The 19,129-nt window shown below is 47.8% G+C and overlaps 13 non-coding genes across 13 annotated transcripts; all 13 read right to left on the reverse strand.

Annotated features, from left to right (window-relative positions):
- Positions 1-706: 706 nt before the first annotated feature.
- On the reverse strand, positions 707-897 carry LOC142732421 (U2 spliceosomal RNA). Its single transcript, XR_012879613.1, has one exon. It is a non-coding gene; the product is annotated as a U2 spliceosomal RNA (small nuclear RNA).
- A 1,284-nt stretch (positions 898-2,181) lies between these two features.
- Positions 2,182-2,372, reverse strand: LOC142732423 (U2 spliceosomal RNA). The gene has a single exon (XR_012879614.1). It is a non-coding gene; the product is annotated as a U2 spliceosomal RNA (small nuclear RNA).
- A 1,272-nt stretch (positions 2,373-3,644) lies between these two features.
- Positions 3,645-3,835, reverse strand: LOC142732424 (U2 spliceosomal RNA). The gene has a single exon (XR_012879615.1). It is a non-coding gene; the product is annotated as a U2 spliceosomal RNA (small nuclear RNA).
- A 1,308-nt stretch (positions 3,836-5,143) lies between these two features.
- LOC142732426 (U2 spliceosomal RNA) lies at positions 5,144-5,334 on the reverse strand. The gene has a single exon (XR_012879617.1). It is a non-coding gene; the product is annotated as a U2 spliceosomal RNA (small nuclear RNA).
- Positions 5,335-6,618: 1,284 nt separating this feature from the next.
- On the reverse strand, positions 6,619-6,809 carry LOC142732427 (U2 spliceosomal RNA). The gene has a single exon (XR_012879618.1). It is a non-coding gene; the product is annotated as a U2 spliceosomal RNA (small nuclear RNA).
- A 1,292-nt stretch (positions 6,810-8,101) lies between these two features.
- LOC142732428 (U2 spliceosomal RNA) lies at positions 8,102-8,292 on the reverse strand. Its single transcript, XR_012879619.1, has one exon. It is a non-coding gene; the product is annotated as a U2 spliceosomal RNA (small nuclear RNA).
- A 1,280-nt stretch (positions 8,293-9,572) lies between these two features.
- On the reverse strand, positions 9,573-9,763 carry LOC142732429 (U2 spliceosomal RNA). The gene has a single exon (XR_012879620.1). It is a non-coding gene; the product is annotated as a U2 spliceosomal RNA (small nuclear RNA).
- Positions 9,764-11,055: 1,292 nt separating this feature from the next.
- Positions 11,056-11,246, reverse strand: LOC142732430 (U2 spliceosomal RNA). Its single transcript, XR_012879621.1, has one exon. It is a non-coding gene; the product is annotated as a U2 spliceosomal RNA (small nuclear RNA).
- A 1,276-nt stretch (positions 11,247-12,522) lies between these two features.
- LOC142732352 (U2 spliceosomal RNA) lies at positions 12,523-12,713 on the reverse strand. Its single transcript, XR_012879550.1, has one exon. It is a non-coding gene; the product is annotated as a U2 spliceosomal RNA (small nuclear RNA).
- Positions 12,714-13,997: 1,284 nt separating this feature from the next.
- On the reverse strand, positions 13,998-14,188 carry LOC142732353 (U2 spliceosomal RNA). Its single transcript, XR_012879551.1, has one exon. It is a non-coding gene; the product is annotated as a U2 spliceosomal RNA (small nuclear RNA).
- Positions 14,189-15,468: 1,280 nt separating this feature from the next.
- Positions 15,469-15,659, reverse strand: LOC142732354 (U2 spliceosomal RNA). The gene has a single exon (XR_012879552.1). It is a non-coding gene; the product is annotated as a U2 spliceosomal RNA (small nuclear RNA).
- A 1,281-nt stretch (positions 15,660-16,940) lies between these two features.
- LOC142732355 (U2 spliceosomal RNA) lies at positions 16,941-17,131 on the reverse strand. The gene has a single exon (XR_012879553.1). It is a non-coding gene; the product is annotated as a U2 spliceosomal RNA (small nuclear RNA).
- A 1,288-nt stretch (positions 17,132-18,419) lies between these two features.
- LOC142732373 (U2 spliceosomal RNA) lies at positions 18,420-18,610 on the reverse strand. The gene has a single exon (XR_012879569.1). It is a non-coding gene; the product is annotated as a U2 spliceosomal RNA (small nuclear RNA).
- Positions 18,611-19,129: the final 519 nt, after the last annotated feature.

The raw sequence follows: 19,129 nt of genomic DNA on the forward strand, positions 1-19,129 counted from the left end.
CTAGTTGCCTCCAGGAGGCCACAAGAGGGAGACAAGGGACTGCAAAATGGAAAATAGGCATCCACCAACTTTACAGACAACTTCTCCTTGCTCCTACAACCTCCATCCTTGCACAGTTTGTTATTCTTCTAGGTAACATAGTAACAAATCCAAATTGCTGCTCTCTTTGTAGGCAAGCAAGGCTTTGTTGCAACTGCAATTCTTACTTCTTCTTGAAATTGTAGGGACGACAGTACATTCCATCACATCCATCTAGTGTACACAGGTAGGTCCATAGTGGCGGGCAGGCGAGCGGGCGGGCTGCTTTATTGGCTGTTTGCTGTTCCCCTACTCCACTCCACTATTTGACTGTTGTGCTGCATCAATCAATCAATCAATCAATCAATCAATCAATCAATCAATCAATCAGTGGCTGGCTCAGGTGCAGCTCTTTAACTTACCTAAAAGGGAGGGCGGAGAGAAGACAAGGAAGGTGAATGAGGTGTTCCAATGTGAAATGCCGGAAACACAGAAACACAGACGACACACAACAAGAGGTGGCAATCTATTCATTAATTGCATTTAATCAATGAGCTCATTATCACTCATGCATTGTCCAACAGGTGTTGAAATAATGGGATTAAAAGGGGAGATCCCTTCAGAAAGACAGAAACAATAGCAAAGACAAAAAACACTTTTGGAATCTGCTTTTAGTCAACACATAAGGAAAGGGTGCACCGGTCCTGGAAATACTGCAATACCAGGTCAATGCGTGGAGTGGACAGAGCAAGCTCTATTTCCATCTCCCTGTTCTAAAAATCCATTTAATATATGGTCCCCAGATAGGGGACGTATCAGATATTAAACTGATAAGAACAGATACTACACTTGATCTTAGCCAAAAGGCCGAGAAGCGATAACCCGAACGGGCCGCGCGTTGCCCGAGCCTGCCCGATACTGCTGTTCAGCCCTTGCAGCGATTCAGCCTACTTCTAGGCAATTCCATGGGGCCCTGCAGGCTCACACACTCACAGCTACACGGGAGGTGAATAAAGGCCGGAGAGGAAGCCAGACAGGATTTGCTTCTTTTGCTTGCACCACAATGCAGTGCTGAAAGAGGAGGAATCTACATAAAAACGCCTTCCTGGCAACGCCCAAATGCCCTGCTGCCATGCAGATAAACACTGGCAGCGGCAGCAAGTGCATGCCCACAGCCACCCCTTGTTCCTTCACACCTTGTATCAGCTGTAATCCAGTCCAGTCCAGTGCTGCCTGCTGAGCAGCACTGACCAACACTGCCTGGGCCCAGGCTTTTATCTCTGAGGCCCCATTATGATGTCAGAAAGCTGGCTCTGGAATCCTGAGGGCTCCACTATGACACGTGCAAAGTTCCGTCTGAACTTTATATAAGACGGTGAGGCTCAGTCAGTCACTCAGTGTTGCCTGAGAGGGCAACACTGCAACAGCCGGCCGCCAGGCTGTCTTTTTTTTGCACAGCTAGTTGCCTCCAGGAGGCCACAAGAGGGAGACAAGGGACTGCAAAATGGAAAATAGGCATCCACCAACTTTACAGACAACTTCTCCTTGCTCCTACAACCTCCATCCTTGCACAGTTTGTTATTCTTCTAGGTAACATAGTAACAAATCCAAATTGCTGCTCTCTTTGTAGGCAAGCAAGGCTTTGTTGCAACTGCAATTCTTACTTCTTCTTGAAATGTAGGGACGACAGTACATTCCATCACATCCATCTAGTGTACACAGGTAGGTCCATTGTGGCGGGCAGGCGAGCGGGCGGGCTGCTTTATTGGCTGTTTGCTGTTCCCCTACTCCACTCCACTATTTGACTGTTGTGCTGCATCAATCAATCAATCAATCAATCAATCAATCAATCAATCAATCAATCAGTGGCTGGCTCAGGTGCAGCTCTTTAACTTACCTAAAAGGGAGGGCGGAGAGAAGACAAGGAAGGTGAATGAGGTGTTCCAATGTGAAATGCCGGAAACACAGAAACACAGACGACACACAACAAGAGGTGGCAATCTATTCATTAATTGCATTTAATCAATGAGCTCATTATCACTCATGCATTGTCCAACAGGTGTTGAAATAATGGGATTAAAAGGGGAGATCCCTTCAGAAAGACAGAAACAATAGCAAAGACAAAAAACACTTTTGGAATCTGCTTTTAGTCAACACATAAGGAAAGGGTGCACCGGTCCTGGAAATACTGCAATACCAGGTCAATGCGTGGAGTGGACAGAGCAAGCTCTATTTCCATCTCCCTGTTCTAAAAATCCATTTAATATATGGTCCCCAGATAGGGGACGTATCAGATATTAAACTGATAAGAACAGATACTACACTTGATCTTAGCCAAAAGGCCGAGAAGCGATAACCCGAACGGGCCGCGCGTTGCCCGAGCCTGCCCGATACTGCTGTTCAGCCCTTGCAGCGATTCAGCCTACTTCTAGGCAATTCCATGGGGCCCTGCAGGCTCACACACTCACAGCTACACGGGAGGTGAATAAAGGCCGGAGAGGAAGCCAGACAGGATTTGCTTCTTTTGCTTGCACCACAATGCAGTGCTGAAAGAGGAGGAATCTACATAAAAACGCCTTCCTGGCAACGCCCAAATGCCCTGCTGCCATGCAGATAAACACTGGCAGCGGCAGCAAGTGCATGCCCACAGCCACCCCTTGTTCCTTCACACCTTGTATCAGCTGTAATCCAGTCCAGTCCAGTGCTGCCTGCTGAGCAGCACTGACCAACACTGCCTGGGCCCAGGCTTTTATCTCTGAGGCCCCATTATGATGTCAGAAAGCTGGCTCTGGAATCCTGAGGGCTCCACTATGACACGTGCAAAGTTCCGTCTGAACTTTATATAAGACGGTGAGGCTCAGTCAGTCACTCAGTGTTGCCTGAGAGGGCAACACTGCAACAGCCGGCCGCCAGGCTGTCTTTTTTTTGCACAGCTAGTTGCCTCCAGGAGGCCACAAGAGGGAGACAAGGGACTGCAAAATGGAAAATAGGCATCCACCAACTTTACAGACAACTTCTCCTTGCTCCTACAACCTCCATCCTTGCACAGTTTGTTATTCTTCTAGGTAACATAGTAACAAATCCAAATTGCTGCTCTCTTTGTAGGCAAGCAAGGCTTTGTTGCAACTGCAATTCTTACTTCTTCTTGAAATGTAGGGACGACAGTACATTCCATCACATCCATCTAGTGTACACAGGTAGGTCCATTGTGGCGGGCAGGCGAGCGGGCGGGCTGCTTTATTGGCTGTTTGCTGTTCCCCTACTCCACTCCACTATTTGACTGTTGTGCTGCATCAATCAATCAATCAATCAATCAATCAATCAATCAGTGGCTGGCTCAGGTGCAGCTCTTTAACTTACCTAAAAGGGAGGGCGGAGAGAAGACAAGGAAGGTGAATGAGGTGCTCCAATGTGAAATGCCGGAAACACAGAAACACAGACGACACACAACAAGAGGTGGCAATCTATTCATTAATTGCATTTAATCAATGAGCTCATTATCACTCATGCATTGTCCAACAGGTGTTGAAATAATGGGATTAAAAGGGGAGATCCCTTCAGAAAGACAGAAACAATAGCAAAGACAAAAAACACTTTTGGAATCTGCTTTTAGTCAACACATAAGGAAAGGGTGCACCGGTCCTGGAAATACTGCAATACCAGGTCAATGCGTGGAGTGGACAGAGCAAGCTCTATTTCCATCTCCCTGTTCTAAAAATCCATTTAATATATGGTCCCCAGATAGGGGACGTATCAGATATTAAACTGATAAGAACAGATACTACACTTGATCTTAGCCAAAAGGCCGAGAAGCGATAACCCGAACGGGCCGCGCGTTGCCCGAGCCTGCCCGATACTGCTGTTCAGCCCTTGCAGCGATTCAGCCTACTTCTAGGCAATTCCATGGGGCCCTGCAGGCTCACACACTCACAGCTACACGGGAGGTGAATAAAGGCCGGAGAGGAAGCCAGACAGGATTTGCTTCTTTTGCTTGCACCACAATGCAGTGCTGAAAGAGGAGGAATCTACATAAAAACGCCTTCCTGGCAACGCCCAAATGCCCTGCTGCCATGCAGATAAACACTGGCAGCGGCAGCAAGTGCATGCCCACAGCCACCCCTTGTTCCTTCACACCTTGTATCAGCTGTAATCCAGTCCAGTCCAGTGCTGCCTGCTGAGCAGCACTGACCAACACTGCCTGGGCCCAGGCTTTTATCTCTGAGGCCCCATTATGATGTCAGAAAGCTGGCTCTGGAATCCTGAGGGCTCCACTATGACACGTGCAAAGTTCCGTCTGAACTTTATATAAGACGGTGAGGCTCAGTCAGTCACTCAGTGTTGCCTGAGAGGGCAACACTGCAACAGCCGGCCGCCAGGCTGTCTTTTTTTTGCACAGCTAGTTGCCTCCAGGAGGCCACAAGAGGGAGACAAGGGACTGCAAAATGGAAAATAGGCATCCACCAACTTTACAGACAACTTCTCCTTGCTCCTACAACATCCATCCTTGCACAGTTTGTTATTCTTCTAGGTAACATAGTAACAAATCCAAATTGCTGCTCTCTTTGTAGGCAAGCAAGGCTTTGTTGCAACTGCAATTCTTACTTCTTCTTGAAATGTAGGGACGACAGTACATTCCATCACATCCATCTAGTGTACACAGGTAGGTCCATTGTGGCGGGCAGGCGAGCGGGCGGGCTGCTTTATTGGCTGTTTGCTGTTCCCCTACTCCACTCCACTATTTGACTGTTGTGCTGCATCAATCAATCAATCAATCAATCAATCAATCAATCAATCAATCAATCAATCAATCAATCAATCAATCAATCAGTGGCTGGCTCAGGTGCAGCTCTTTAACTTACCTAAAAGGGAGGGCGGAGAGAAGACAAGGAAGGTGAATGAGGTGTTCCAATGTGAAATGCCGGAAACACAGAAACACAGACGACACACAACAAGAGGTGGCAATCTATTCATTAATTGCATTTAATCAATGAGCTCATTATCACTCATGCATTGTCCAACAGGTGTTGAAATAATGGGATTAAAAGGGGAGATCCCTTCAGAAAGACAGAAACAATAGCAAAGACAAAAAACACTTTTGGAATCTGCTTTTAGTCAACACATAAGGAAAGGGTGCACCGGTCCTGGAAATACTGCAATACCAGGTCAATGCGTGGAGTGGACAGAGCAAGCTCTATTTCCATCTCCCTGTTCTAAAAATCCATTTAATATATGGTCCCCAGATAGGGGACGTATCAGATATTAAACTGATAAGAACAGATACTACACTTGATCTTAGCCAAAAGGCCGAGAAGCGATAACCCGAACGGGCCGCGCGTTGCCCGAGCCTGCCCGATACTGCTGTTCAGCCCTTGCAGCGATTCAGCCTACTTCTAGGCAATTCCATGGGGCCCTGCAGGCTCACACACTCACAGCTACACGGGAGGTGAATAAAGGCCGGAGAGGAAGCCAGACAGGATTTGCTTCTTTTGCTTGCACCACAATGCAGTGCTGAAAGAGGAGGAATCTACATAAAAACGCCTTCCTGGCAACGCCCAAATGCCCTGCTGCCATGCAGATAAACACTGGCAGCGGCAGCAAGTGCATGCCCACAGCCACCCCTTGTTCCTTCACACCTTGTATCAGCTGTAATCCAGTCCAGTCCAGTGCTGCCTGCTGAGCAGCACTGACCAACACTGCCTGGGCCCAGGCTTTTATCTCTGAGGCCCCATTATGATGTCAGAAAGCTGGCTCTGGAATCCTGAGGGCTCCACTATGACACGTGCAAAGTTCCGTCTGAACTTTATATAAGACGGTGAGGCTCAGTCAGTCACTCAGTGTTGCCTGAGAGGGCAACACTGCAACAGCCGGCCGCCAGGCTGTCTTTTTTTTGCACAGCTAGTTGCCTCCAGGAGGCCACAAGAGGGAGACAAGGGACTGCAAAATGGAAAATAGGCATCCACCAACTTTACAGACAACTTCTCCTTGCTCCTACAACCTCCATCCTTGCACAGTTTGTTATTCTTCTAGGTAACATAGTAACAAATCCAAATTGCTGCTCTCTTTGTAGGCAAGCAAGGCTTTGTTGCAACTGCAATTCTTACTTCTTCTTGAAATGTAGGGACGACAGTACATTCCATCACATCCATCTAGTGTACACAGGTAGGTCCATTGTGGCGGGCAGGCGAGCGGGCGGGCTGCTTTATTGGCTGTTTGCTGTTCCCCTACTCCACTCCACTATTTGACTGTTGTGCTGCATCAATCAATCAATCAATCAATCAATCAATCAATCAATCAATCAATCAGTGGCTGGCTCAGGTGCAGCTCTTTAACTTACCTAAAAGGGAGGGCGGAGAGAAGACAAGGAAGGTGAATGAGGTGTTCCAATGTGAAATGCCGGAAACACAGAAACACAGACGACACACAACAAGAGGTGGCAATCTATTCATTAATTGCATTTAATCAATGAGCTCATTATCACTCATGCATTGTCCAACAGGTGTTGAAATAATGGGATTAAAAGGGGAGATCCCTTCAGAAAGACAGAAACAATAGCAAAGACAAAAAACACTTTTGGAATCTGCTTTTAGTCAACACATAAGGAAAGGGTGCACCGGTCCTGGAAATACTGCAATACCAGGTCAATGCGTGGAGTGGACAGAGCAAGCTCTATTTCCATCTCCCTGTTCTAAAAATCCATTTAATATATGGTCCCCAGATAGGGGACGTATCAGATATTAAACTGATAAGAACAGATACTACACTTGATCTTAGCCAAAAGGCCGAGAAGCGATAACCCGAACGGGCCGCGCGTTGCCCGAGCCTGCCCGATACTGCTGTTCAGCCCTTGCAGCGATTCAGCCTACTTCTAGGCAATTCCATGGGGCCCTGCAGGCTCACACACTCACAGCTACACGGGAGGTGAATAAAGGCCGGAGAGGAAGCCAGACAGGATTTGCTTCTTTTGCTTGCACCACAATGCAGTGCTGAAAGAGGAGGAATCTACATAAAAACGCCTTCCTGGCAACGCCCAAATGCCCTGCTGCCATGCAGATAAACACTGGCAGCGGCAGCAAGTGCATGCCCACAGCCACCCCTTGTTCCTTCACACCTTGTATCAGCTGTAATCCAGTCCAGTCCAGTGCTGCCTGCTGAGCAGCACTGACCAACACTGCCTGGGCCCAGGCTTTTATCTCTGAGGCCCCATTATGATGTCAGAAAGCTGGCTCTGGAATCCTGAGGGCTCCACTATGACACGTGCAATGTTCCGTCTGAACTTTATATAAGACGGTGAGGCTCAGTCAGTCACTCAGTGTTGCCTGAGAGGGCAACACTGCAACAGCCGGCCGCCAGGCTGTCTTTTTTTTGCACAGCTAGTTGCCTCCAGGAGGCCACAAGAGGGAGACAAGGGACTGCAAAATGGAAAATAGGCATCCACCAACTTTACAGACAACTTCTCCTTGCTCCTACAACATCCATCCTTGCACAGTTTGTTATTCTTCTAGGTAACATAGTAATAAATCCAAATTGCTGCTCTCTTTGTAGGCAAGCAAGGCTTTGTTGCAACTGCAATTCTTACTTCTTCTTGAAATGTAGGGACGACAGTACATTCCATCACATCCATCTAGTGTACACAGGTAGGTCCATTGTGGCGGGCAGGCGAGCGGGCGGGCTGCTTTATTGGCTGTTTGCTGTTCCCCTACTCCACTCCACTATTTGACTGTTGTGCTGCATCAATCAATCAATCAATCAATCAATCAATCAATCAATCAATCAATCAATCAATCAGTGGCTGGCTCAGGTGCAGCTCTTTAACTTACCTAAAAGGGAGGGCGGAGAGAAGACAAGGAAGGTGAATGAGGTGTTCCAATGTGAAATGCCGGAAACACAGAAACACAGACGACACACAACAAGAGGTGGCAATCTATTCATTAATTGCATTTAATCAATGAGCTCATTATCACTCATGCATTGTCCAACAGGTGTTGAAATAATGGGATTAAAAGGGGAGATCCCTTCAGAAAGACAGAAACAATAGCAAAGACAAAAAACACTTTTGGAATCTGCTTTTAGTCAACACATAAGGAAAGGGTGCACCGGTCCTGGAAATACTGCAATACCAGGTCAATGCGTGGAGTGGACAGAGCAAGCTCTATTTCCATCTCCCTGTTCTAAAAATCCATTTAATATATGGTCCCCAGATAGGGGACGTATCAGATATTAAACTGATAAGAACAGATACTACACTTGATCTTAGCCAAAAGGCCGAGAAGCGATAACCCGAACGGGCCGCGCGTTGCCCGAGCCTGCCCGATACTGCTGTTCAGCCCTTGCAGCGATTCAGCCTACTTCTAGGCAATTCCATGGGGCCCTGCAGGCTCACACACTCACAGCTACACGGGAGGTGAATAAAGGCCGGAGAGGAAGCCAGACAGGATTTGCTTCTTTTGCTTGCACCACAATGCAGTGCTGAAAGAGGAGGAATCTACATAAAAACGCCTTCCTGGCAACGCCCAAATGCCCTGCTGCCATGCAGATAAACACTGGCAGCGGCAGCAAGTGCATGCCCACAGCCACCCCTTGTTCCTTCACACCTTGTATCAGCTGTAATCCAGTCCAGTCCAGTGCTGCCTGCTGAGCAGCACTGACCAACACTGCCTGGGCCCAGGCTTTTATCTCTGAGGCCCCATTATGATGTCAGAAAGCTGGCTCTGGAATCCTGAGGGCTCCACTATGACACGTGCAAAGTTCCGTCTGAACTTTATATAAGACGGTGAGGCTCAGTCAGTCACTCAGTGTTGCCTGAGAGGGCAACACTGCAACAGCCGGCCGCCAGGCTGTCTTTTTTTTGCACAGCTAGTTGCCTCCAGGAGGCCACAAGAGGGAGACAAGGGACTGCAAAATGGAAAATAGGCATCCACCAACTTTACAGACAACTTCTCCTTGCTCCTACAACCTCCATCCTTGCACAGTTTGTTATTCTTCTAGGTAACATAGTAACAAATCCAAATTGCTGCTCTCTTTGTAGGCAAGCAAGGCTTTGTTGCAACTGCAATTCTAACTTCTTCTTGAAATGTAGGGACGACAGTACATTCCATCACATCCATCTAGTGTACACAGGTAGGTCCATTGTGGCGGGCAGGCGAGCGGGCGGGCTGCTTTATTGGCTGTTTGCTGTTCCCCTACTCCACTCCACTATTTGACTGTTGTGCTGCATCAATCAATCAATCAATCAATCAATCAATCAATCAATCAATCAGTGGCTGGCTCAGGTGCAGCTCTTTAACTTACCTAAAAGGGAGGGCGGAGAGAAGACAAGGAAGGTGAATGAGGTGTTCCAATGTGAAATGCCGGAAACACAGAAACACAGACGACACACAACAAGAGGTGGCAATCTATTCATTAATTGCATTTAATCAATGAGCTCATTATCACTCATGCATTGTCCAACAGGTGTTGAAATAATGGGATTAAAAGGGGAGATCCCTTCAGAAAGACAGAAACAATAGCAAAGACAAAAAACACTTTTGGAATCTGCTTTTAGTCAACACATAAGGAAAGGGTGCACCGGTCCTGGAAATACTGCAATACCAGGTCAATGCGTGGAGTGGACAGAGCAAGCTCTATTTCCATCTCCCTGTTCTAAAAATCCATTTAATATATGGTCCCCAGATAGGGGACGTATCAGATATTAAACTGATAAGAACAGATACTACACTTGATCTTAGCCAAAAGGCCGAGAAGCGATAACCCGAACGGGCCGCGCGTTGCCCGAGCCTGCCCGATACTGCTGTTCAGCCCTTGCAGCGATTCAGCCTACTTCTAGGCAATTCCATGGGGCCCTGCAGGCTCACACACTCACAGCTACACGGGAGGTGAATAAAGGCCGGAGAGGAAGCCAGACAGGACTTGCTTCTTTTGCTTGCACCACAATGCAGTGCTGAAAGAGGAGGAATCTACATAAAAACGCCTTCCTGGCAACGCCCAAATGCCCTGCTGCCATGCAGATAAACACTGGCAGCGGCAGCAAGTGCATGCCCACAGCCACCCCTTGTTCCTTCACACCTTGTATCAGCTGTAATCCAGTCCAGTCCAGTGCTGCCTGCTGAGCAGCACTGACCAACACTGCCTGGGCCCAGGCTTTTATCTCTGAGGCCCCATTATGATGTCAGAAAGCTGGCTCTGGAATCCTGAGGGCTCCACTATGACACGTGCAAAGTTCCGTCTGAACTTTATATAAGACGGTGAGGCTCAGTCAGTCACTCAGTGTTGCCTGAGAGGGCAACACTGCAACAGCCGGCCGCCAGGCTGTCTTTTTTTTGCACAGCTAGTTGCCTCCAGGAGGCCACAAGAGGGAGACAAGGGACTGCAAAATGGAAAATAGGCATCCACCAACTTTACAGACAACTTCTCCTTGCTCCTACAACCTCCATCCTTGCACAGTTTGTTATTCTTCTAGGTAACATAGTAACAAATCCAAATTGCTGCTCTCTTTGTAGGCAAGCAAGGCTTTGTTGCAACTGCAATTCTTACTTCTTCTTGAAATGTAGGGACGACAGTACATTCCATCACATCCATCTAGTGTACACAGGTAGGTCCATTGTGGCGGGCAGGCGAGCGGGCGGGCTGCTTTATTGGCTGTTTGCTGTTCCCCTACTCCACTCCACTATTTGACTGTTGTGCTGCATCAATCAATCAATCAATCAATCAATCAATCAATCAATCAATCAATCAATCAATCAGTGGCTGGCTCAGGTGCAGCTCTTTAACTTACCTAAAAGGGAGGGCGGAGAGAAGACAAGGAAGGTGAATGAGGTGTTCCAATGTGAAATGCCGGAAACACAGAAACACAGACGACACACAACAAGAGGTGGCAATCTATTCATTAATTGCATTTAATCAATGAGCTCATTATCACTCATGCATTGTCCAACAGGTGTTGAAATAATGGGATTAAAAGGGGAGATCCCTTCAGAAAGACAGAAACAATAGCAAAGACAAAAAACACTTTTGGAATCTGCTTTTAGTCAACACATAAGGAAAGGGTGCACCGGTCCTGGAAATACTGCAATACCAGGTCAATGCGTGGAGTGGACAGAGCAAGCTCTATTTCCATCTCCCTGTTCTAAAAATCCATTTAATATATGGTCCCCAGATAGGGGACGTATCAGATATTAAACTGATAAGAACAGATACTACACTTGATCTTAGCCAAAAGGCCGAGAAGCGATAACCCGAACGGGCCGCGCGTTGCCCGAGCCTGCCCGATACTGCTGTTCAGCCCTTGCAGCGATTCAGCCTACTTCTAGGCAATTCCATGGGGCCCTGCAGGCTCACACACTCACAGCTACACGGGAGGTGAATAAAGGCCGGAGAGGAAGCCAGACAGGATTTGCTTCTTTTGCTTGCACCACAATGCAGTGCTGAAAGAGGAGGAATCTACATAAAAACGCCTTCCTGGCAACGCCCAAATGCCCTGCTGCCATGCAGATAAACACTGGCAGCGGCAGCAAGTGCATGCCCACAGCCACCCCTTGTTCCTTCACACCTTGTATCAGCTGTAATCCAGTCCAGTCCAGTGCTGCCTGCTGAGCAGCACTGACCAACACTGCCTGGGCCCAGGCTTTTATCTCTGAGGCCCCATTATGATGTCAGAAAGCTGGCTCTGGAATCCTGAGGGCTCCACTATGACACGTGCAAAGTTCCGTCTGAACTTTATATAAGACGGTGAGGCTCAGTCAGTCACTCAGTGTTGCCTGAGAGGGCAACACTGCAACAGCCGGCCGCCAGGCTGTCTTTTTTTTGCACAGCTAGTTGCCTCCAGGAGGCCACAAGAGGGAGACAAGGGACTGCAAAATGGAAAATAGGCATCCACCAACTTTACAGACAACTTCTCCTTGCTCCTACAACCTCCATCCTTGCACAGTTTGTTATTCTTCTAGGTAACATAGTAACAAATCCAAATTGCTGCTCTCTTTGTAGGCAAGCAAGGCTTTGTTGCAACTGCAATTCTTACTTCTTCTTGAAATGTAGGGACGACAGTACATTCCATCACATCCATCTAGTGTACACAGGTAGGTCCATTGTGGCGGGCAGGCGAGCGGGCGGGCTGCTTTATTGGCTGTTTGCTGTTCCCCTACTCCACTCCACTATTTGACTGTTGTGCTGCATCAATCAATCAATCAATCAATCAATCAATCAATCAATCAGTGGCTGGCTCAGGTGCAGCTCTTTAACTTACCTAAAAGGGAGGGCGGAGAGAAGACAAGGAAGGTGAATGAGGTGTTCCAATGTGAAATGCCGGAAACACAGAAACACAGACGACACACAACAAGAGGTGGCAATCTATTCATTAATTGCATTTAATCAATGAGCTCATTATCACTCATGCATTGTCCAACAGGTGTTGAAATAATGGGATTAAAAGGGGAGATCCCTTCAGAAAGACAGAAACAATAGCAAAGACAAAAAACACTTTTGGAATCTGCTTTTAGTCAACACATAAGGAAAGGGTGCACCGGTCCTGGAAATACTGCAATACCAGGTCAATGCGTGGAGTGGACAGAGCAAGCTCTATTTCCATCTCCCTGTTCTAAAAATCCATTTAATATATGGTCCCCAGATAGGGGACGTATCAGATATTAAACTGATAAGAACAGATACTACACTTGATCTTAGCCAAAAGGCCGAGAAGCGATAACCCGAACGGGCCGCGCGTTGCCCGAGCCTGCCCGATACTGCTGTTCAGCCCTTGCAGCGATTCAGCCTACTTCTAGGCAATTCCATGGGGCCCTGCAGGCTCACACACTCACAGCTACACGGGAGGTGAATAAAGGCCGGAGAGGAAGCCAGACAGGATTTGCTTCTTTTGCTTGCACCACAATGCAGTGCTGAAAGAGGAGGAATCTACATAAAAACGCCTTCCTGGCAACGCCCAAATGCCCTGCTGCCATGCAGATAAACACTGGCAGCGGCAGCAAGTGCATGCCCACAGCCACCCCTTGTTCCTTCACACCTTGTATCAGCTGTAATCCAGTCCAGTCCAGTGCTGCCTGCTGAGCAGCACTGACCAACACTGCCTGGGCCCAGGCTTTTATCTCTGAGGCCCCATTATGATGTCAGAAAGCTGGCTCTGGAATCCTGAGGGCTCCACTATGACACGTGCAAAGTTCCGTCTGAACTTTATATAAGACGGTGAGGCTCAGTCAGTCACTCAGTGTTGCCTGAGAGGGCAACACTGCAACAGCCGGCCGCCAGGCTGTCTTTTTTTTGCACAGCTAGTTGCCTCCAGGAGGCCACAAGAGGGAGACAAGGGACTGCAAAATGGAAAATAGGCATCCACCAACTTTACAGACAACTTCTCCTTGCTCCTACAACCTCCATCCTTGCACAGTTTGTTATTCTTCTAGGTAACATAGTAACAAATCCAAATTGCTGCTCTCTTTGTAGGCAAGCAAGGCTTTGTTGCAACTGCAATTCTTACTTCTTCTTGAAATGTAGGGACGACAGTACATTCCATCACATCCATCTAGTGTACACAGGTAGGTCCATTGTGGCGGGCAGGCGAGCGGGCGGGCTGCTTTATTGGCTGTTTGCTGTTCCCCTACTCCACTCCACTATTTGACTGTTGTGCTGCATCAATCAATCAATCAATCAATCAATCAATCAATCAATCAATCAATCAGTGGCTGGCTCAGGTGCAGCTCTTTAACTTACCTAAAAGGGAGGGCGGAGAGAAGACAAGGAAGGTGAATGAGGTGTTCCAATGTGAAATGCCGGAAACACAGAAACACAGACGACACACAACAAGAGGTGGCAATCTATTCATTAATTGCATTTAATCAATGAGCTCATTATCACTCATGCATTGTCCAACAGGTGTTGAAATAATGGGATTAAAAGGGGAGATCCCTTCAGAAAGACAGAAACAATAGCAAAGACAAAAAACACTTTTGGAATCTGCTTTTAGTCAACACATAAGGAAAGGGTGCACCGGTCCTGGAAATACTGCAATACCAGGTCAATGCGTGGAGTGGACAGAGCAAGCTCTATTTCCATCTCCCTGTTCTAAAAATCCATTTAATATATGGTCCCCAGATAGGGGACGTATCAGATATTAAACTGATAAGAACAGATACTACACTTGATCTTAGCCAAAAGGCCGAGAAGCGATAACCCGAACGGGCCGCGCGTTGCCCGAGCCTGCCCGATACTGCTGTTCAGCCCTTGCAGCGATTCAGCCTACTTCTAGGCAATTCCATGGGGCCCTGCAGGCTCACACACTCACAGCTACACGGGAGGTGAATAAAGGCCGGAGAGGAAGCCAGACAGGATTTGCTTCTTTTGCTTGCACCACAATGCAGTGCTGAAAGAGGAGGAATCTACATAAAAACGCCTTCCTGGCAACGCCCAAATGCCCTGCTGCCATGCAGATAAACACTGGCAGCGGCAGCAAGTGCATGCCCACAGCCACCCCTTGTTCCTTCACACCTTGTATCAGCTGTAATCCAGTCCAGTCCAGTGCTGCCTGCTGAGCAGCACTGACCAACACTGCCTGGGCCCAGGCTTTTATCTCTGAGGCCCCATTATGATGTCAGAAAGCTGGCTCTGGAATCCTGAGGGCTCCACTATGACACGTGCAAAGTTCCGTCTGAACTTTATATAAGACGGTGAGGCTCAGTCAGTCACTCAGTGTTGCCTGAGAGGGCAACACTGCAACAGCCGGCCGCCAGGCTGTCTTTTTTTTGCACAGCTAGTTGCCTCCAGGAGGCCACAAGAGGGAGACAAGGGACTGCAAAATGGAAAATAGGCATCCACCAACTTTACAGACAACTTCTCCTTGCTCCTACAACCTCCATCCTTGCACAGTTTGTTATTCTTCTAGGTAACATAGTAACAAATCCAAATTGCTGCTCTCTTTGTAGGCAAGCAAGGCTTTGTTGCAACTGCAATTCTTACTTCTTCTTGAAATGTAGGGACGACAGTACATTCCATCACATCCATCTAGTGTACACAGGTAGGTCCATTGTGGCGGGCAGGCGAGCGGGCGGGCTGCTTTATTGGCTGTTTGCTGTTCCCCTACTCCACTCCACTATTTGACTGTTGTGCTGCATCAATCAATCAATCAATCAATCAATCAATCAATCAATCAATCAGTGGCTGGCTCAGGTGCAGCTCTTTAACTTACCTAAAAGGGAGGGCGGAGAGAAGACAAGGAAGGTGAATGAGGTGTTCCAATGTGAAATGCCGGAAACACAGAAACACAGACGACACACAACAAGAGGTGGCAATCTATTCATTAATTGCATTTAATCAATGAGCTCATTATCACTCATGCATTGTCCAACAGGTGTTGAAATAATGGGATTAAAAGGGGAGATCCCTTCAGAAAGACAGAAACAATAGCAAAGACAAAAAACACTTTTGGAATCTGCTTTTAGTCAACACATAAGGAAAGGGTGCACCGGTCCTGGAAATACTGCAATACCAGGTCAATGCGTGGAGTGGACAGAGCAAGCTCTATTTCCATCTCCCTGTTCTAAAAATCCATTTAATATATGGTCCCCAGATAGGGGACGTATCAGATATTAAACTGATAAGAACAGATACTACACTTGATCTTAGCCAAAAGGCCGAGAAGCGATAACCCGAACGGGCCGCGCGTTGCCCGAGCCTGCCCGATACTGCTGTTCAGCCCTTGCAGCGATTCAGCCTACTTCTAGGCAATTCCATGGGGCCCTGCAGGCTCACACACTCACAGCTACACGGGAGGTGAATAAAGGCCGGAGAGGAAGCCAGACAGGATTTGCTTCTTTTGCTTGCACCACAATGCAGTGCTGAAAGAGGAGGAATCTACATAAAAACGCCTTCCTGGCAACGCCCAAATGCCCTGCTGCCATGCAGATAAACACTGGCAGCGGCAGCAAGTGCATGCCCACAGCCACCCCTTGTTCCTTCACACCTTGTATCAGCTGTAATCCAGTCCAGTCCAGTGCTGCCTGCTGAGCAGCACTGACCAACACTGCCTGGGCCCAGGCTTTTATCTCTGAGGCCCCATTATGATGTCAGAAAGCTGGCTCTGGAATCCTGAGGGCTCCACTATGACACGTGCAAAGTTCCGTCTGAACTTTATATAAGACGGTGAGGCTCAGTCAGTCACTCAGTGTTGCCTGAGAGGGCAACACTGCAACAGCCGGCCGCCAGGCTGTCTTTTTTTTGCACAGCTAGTTGCCTCCAGGAGGCCACAAGAGGGAGACAAGGGACTGCAAAATGGAAAATAGGCATCCACCAACTTTACAGACAACTTCTCCTTGCTCCTACAACCTCCATCCTTGCACAGTTTGTTATTCTTCTAGGTAACATAGTAACAAATCCAAATTGCTGCTCTCTTTGTAGGCAAGCAAGGCTTTGTTGCAACTGCAATTCTTACTTCTTCTTGAAATGTAGGGACGACAGTACATTCCATCACATCCATCTAGTGTACACAGGTAGGTCCATTGTGGCGGGCAGGCGAGCGGGCGGGCTGCTTTATTGGCTGTTTGCTGTTCCCCTACTCCACTCCACTATTTGACTGTTGTGCTGCATCAATCAATCAATCAATCAATCAATCAATCAATCAATCAATCAATCAATCAATCAGTGGCTGGCTCAGGTGCAGCTCTTTAACTTACCTAAAAGGGAGGGCGGAGAGAAGACAAGGAAGGTGAATGAGGTGTTCCAATGTGAAATGCCGGAAACACAGAAACACAGACGACACACAACAAGAGGTGGCAATCTATTCATTAATTGCATTTAATCAATGAGCTCATTATCACTCATGCATTGTCCAACAGGTGTTGAAATAATGGGATTAAAAGGGGAGATCACAGAAACAATAGCAAAGACAAAAAACACTTTTGGAATCTGCTTTTAGTCAACACATAAGGAAAGGGTGCACCGGTCCTGGAAATACTGCAATACCAGGTCAATGCGTGGAGTGGACAGAGCAAGCTCTATTTCCATCTCCCTGTTCTAAAAATCCATTTAATATATGGTCCCCAGATAGGGGACGTATCAGATATTAAACTGATAAGAACAGATACTACACTTGATCTTAGCCAAAAGGCCGAGAAGCGATAACCCGAACGGGCCGCGCGTTGCCCGAGCCTGCCCGATACTGCTGTTCAGCCCTTGCAGCGATTCAGCCTACTTCTAGGCAATTCCATGGGGCCCTGCAGGCTCACACACTCACAGCTACACGGGAGGTGAATAAAGGCCGGAGAGGAAGCCAGACAGGATTTGCTTCTTTTGCTTGCACCACAATGCAGTGCTGAAAGAGGAGGAATCTACATAAAAACGCCTTCCTGGCAACGCCCAAATGCCCTGCTGCCATGCAGATAAACACTGGCAGCGGCAGCAAGTGCATGCCCACAGCCACCCCTTGTTCCTTCACACCTTGTATCAGCTGTAATCCAGTCCAGTCCAGTGCTGCCTGCTGAGCAGCACTGACCAACACTGCCTGGGCCCAGGCTTTTATCTCTGAGGCCCCATTATGATGTCAGAAAGCTGGCTCTGGAATCCTGAGGGCTCCACTATGACACGTGCAAAGTTCCGTCTGAACTTTATATAAGACGGTGAGGCTCAGTCAGTCACTCAGTGTTGCCTGAGAGGGCAACACTGCAACAGCCGGCCGCCAGGCTGTCTTTTTTTTGCACAGCTAGTTGCCTCCAGGAGGCCACAAGAGGGAGACAAGGGACTGCAAAATGGAAAATAGGCATCCACCAACTTTACAGACAACTTCTCCTTGCTCCTACAACCTCCATCCTTGCACAGTTTGTTATTCTTCTAGGTAACATAGTAACAAATCCAAATTGCTGCTCTCTTTGTAGGCAAGCAAGGCTTTGTTGCAACTGCAATTCTTACTTCTTCTTGAAATGTAGGGACGACAGTACATTCCATCACATCCATCTAGTGTACACAGGTAGGTCCATTGTGGCGGGCAGGCGAGCGGGCGGGCTGCTTTATTGGCTGTTTGCTGTTCCCCTACTCCACTCCACTATTTGACTGTTGTGCTGCATCAATCAATCAATCAATCAATCAATCAATCAATCAATCAATCAATCAATCAGTGGCTGGCTCAGGTGCAGCTCTTTAACTTACCTAAAAGGGAGGGCGGAGAGAAGACAAGGAAGGTGAATGAGGTGTTCCAATGTGAAATGCCGGAAACACAGAAACACAGACGACACACAACAAGAGGTGGCAATCTATTCATTAATTGCATTTAATCAATGAGCTCATTATCACTCATGCATTGTCCAACAGGTGTTGAAATAATGGGATTAAAAGGGGAGATCCCTTCAGAAAGACAGAAACAATAGCAAAGACAAAAAACACTTTTGGAATCTGCTTTTAGTCAACACATAAGGAAATGGTGCACCGGTCCTGGAAATACTGCAATACCAGGTCAATGCGTGGAGTGGACAGAGCAAGCTCTATTTCCATCTCCCTGTTCTAAAAATCCATTTAATATATGGTCCCCAGATAGGGGACGTATCAGATATTAAACTGATAAGAACAGATACTACACTTGATCTTAGCCAAAAGGCCGAGAAGCGATAACCCGAACGGGCCGCGCGTTGCCCGAGGCTGCCCGATACTGCTGTTCAGCCCTTGCAGCGATTCAGCCTACTTCTAGGCAATTCCATGGGGCCTTGCAGGCTCACACACTCACAGCTACACGGGAGGTGAATAAAGGCCGGAGAGGAAGCCAGACAGGATTTGCTTCTTTTGCTTGCACCACAATGCAGTGCTGAAAGAGGAGGAATCTACATAAAAACGCCTTCCTGGCAACGCCCAAATGCCCTGCTGCCATGCAGATAAACACTGGCAGCGGCAGCAAGTGCATGCCCACAGCCACCCCTTGTTCCTTCACACCTTGTATCAGCTGTAATCCAGTCCAGTCCAGTGCTGCCTGCTGAGCAGCACTGACCAACACTGCCTGGGCCCAGGCTTTTATCTCTGAGGCCCCATTATGATGTCAGAAAGCTGGCTCTGGAATCCTGAGGGCTCCACTATGACACGTGCAAAGTTCCGTCTGAACTTTATATAAGACGGTGAGGCTCAGTCAGTCACTCAG

The sequence above is a fragment of the Rhinoderma darwinii genome, unplaced genomic scaffold, assembly GCF_050947455.1.
Source record: "Rhinoderma darwinii isolate aRhiDar2 unplaced genomic scaffold, aRhiDar2.hap1 Scaffold_906, whole genome shotgun sequence".
NCBI lineage: Eukaryota > Metazoa > Chordata > Amphibia > Anura > Rhinodermatidae > Rhinoderma > Rhinoderma darwinii.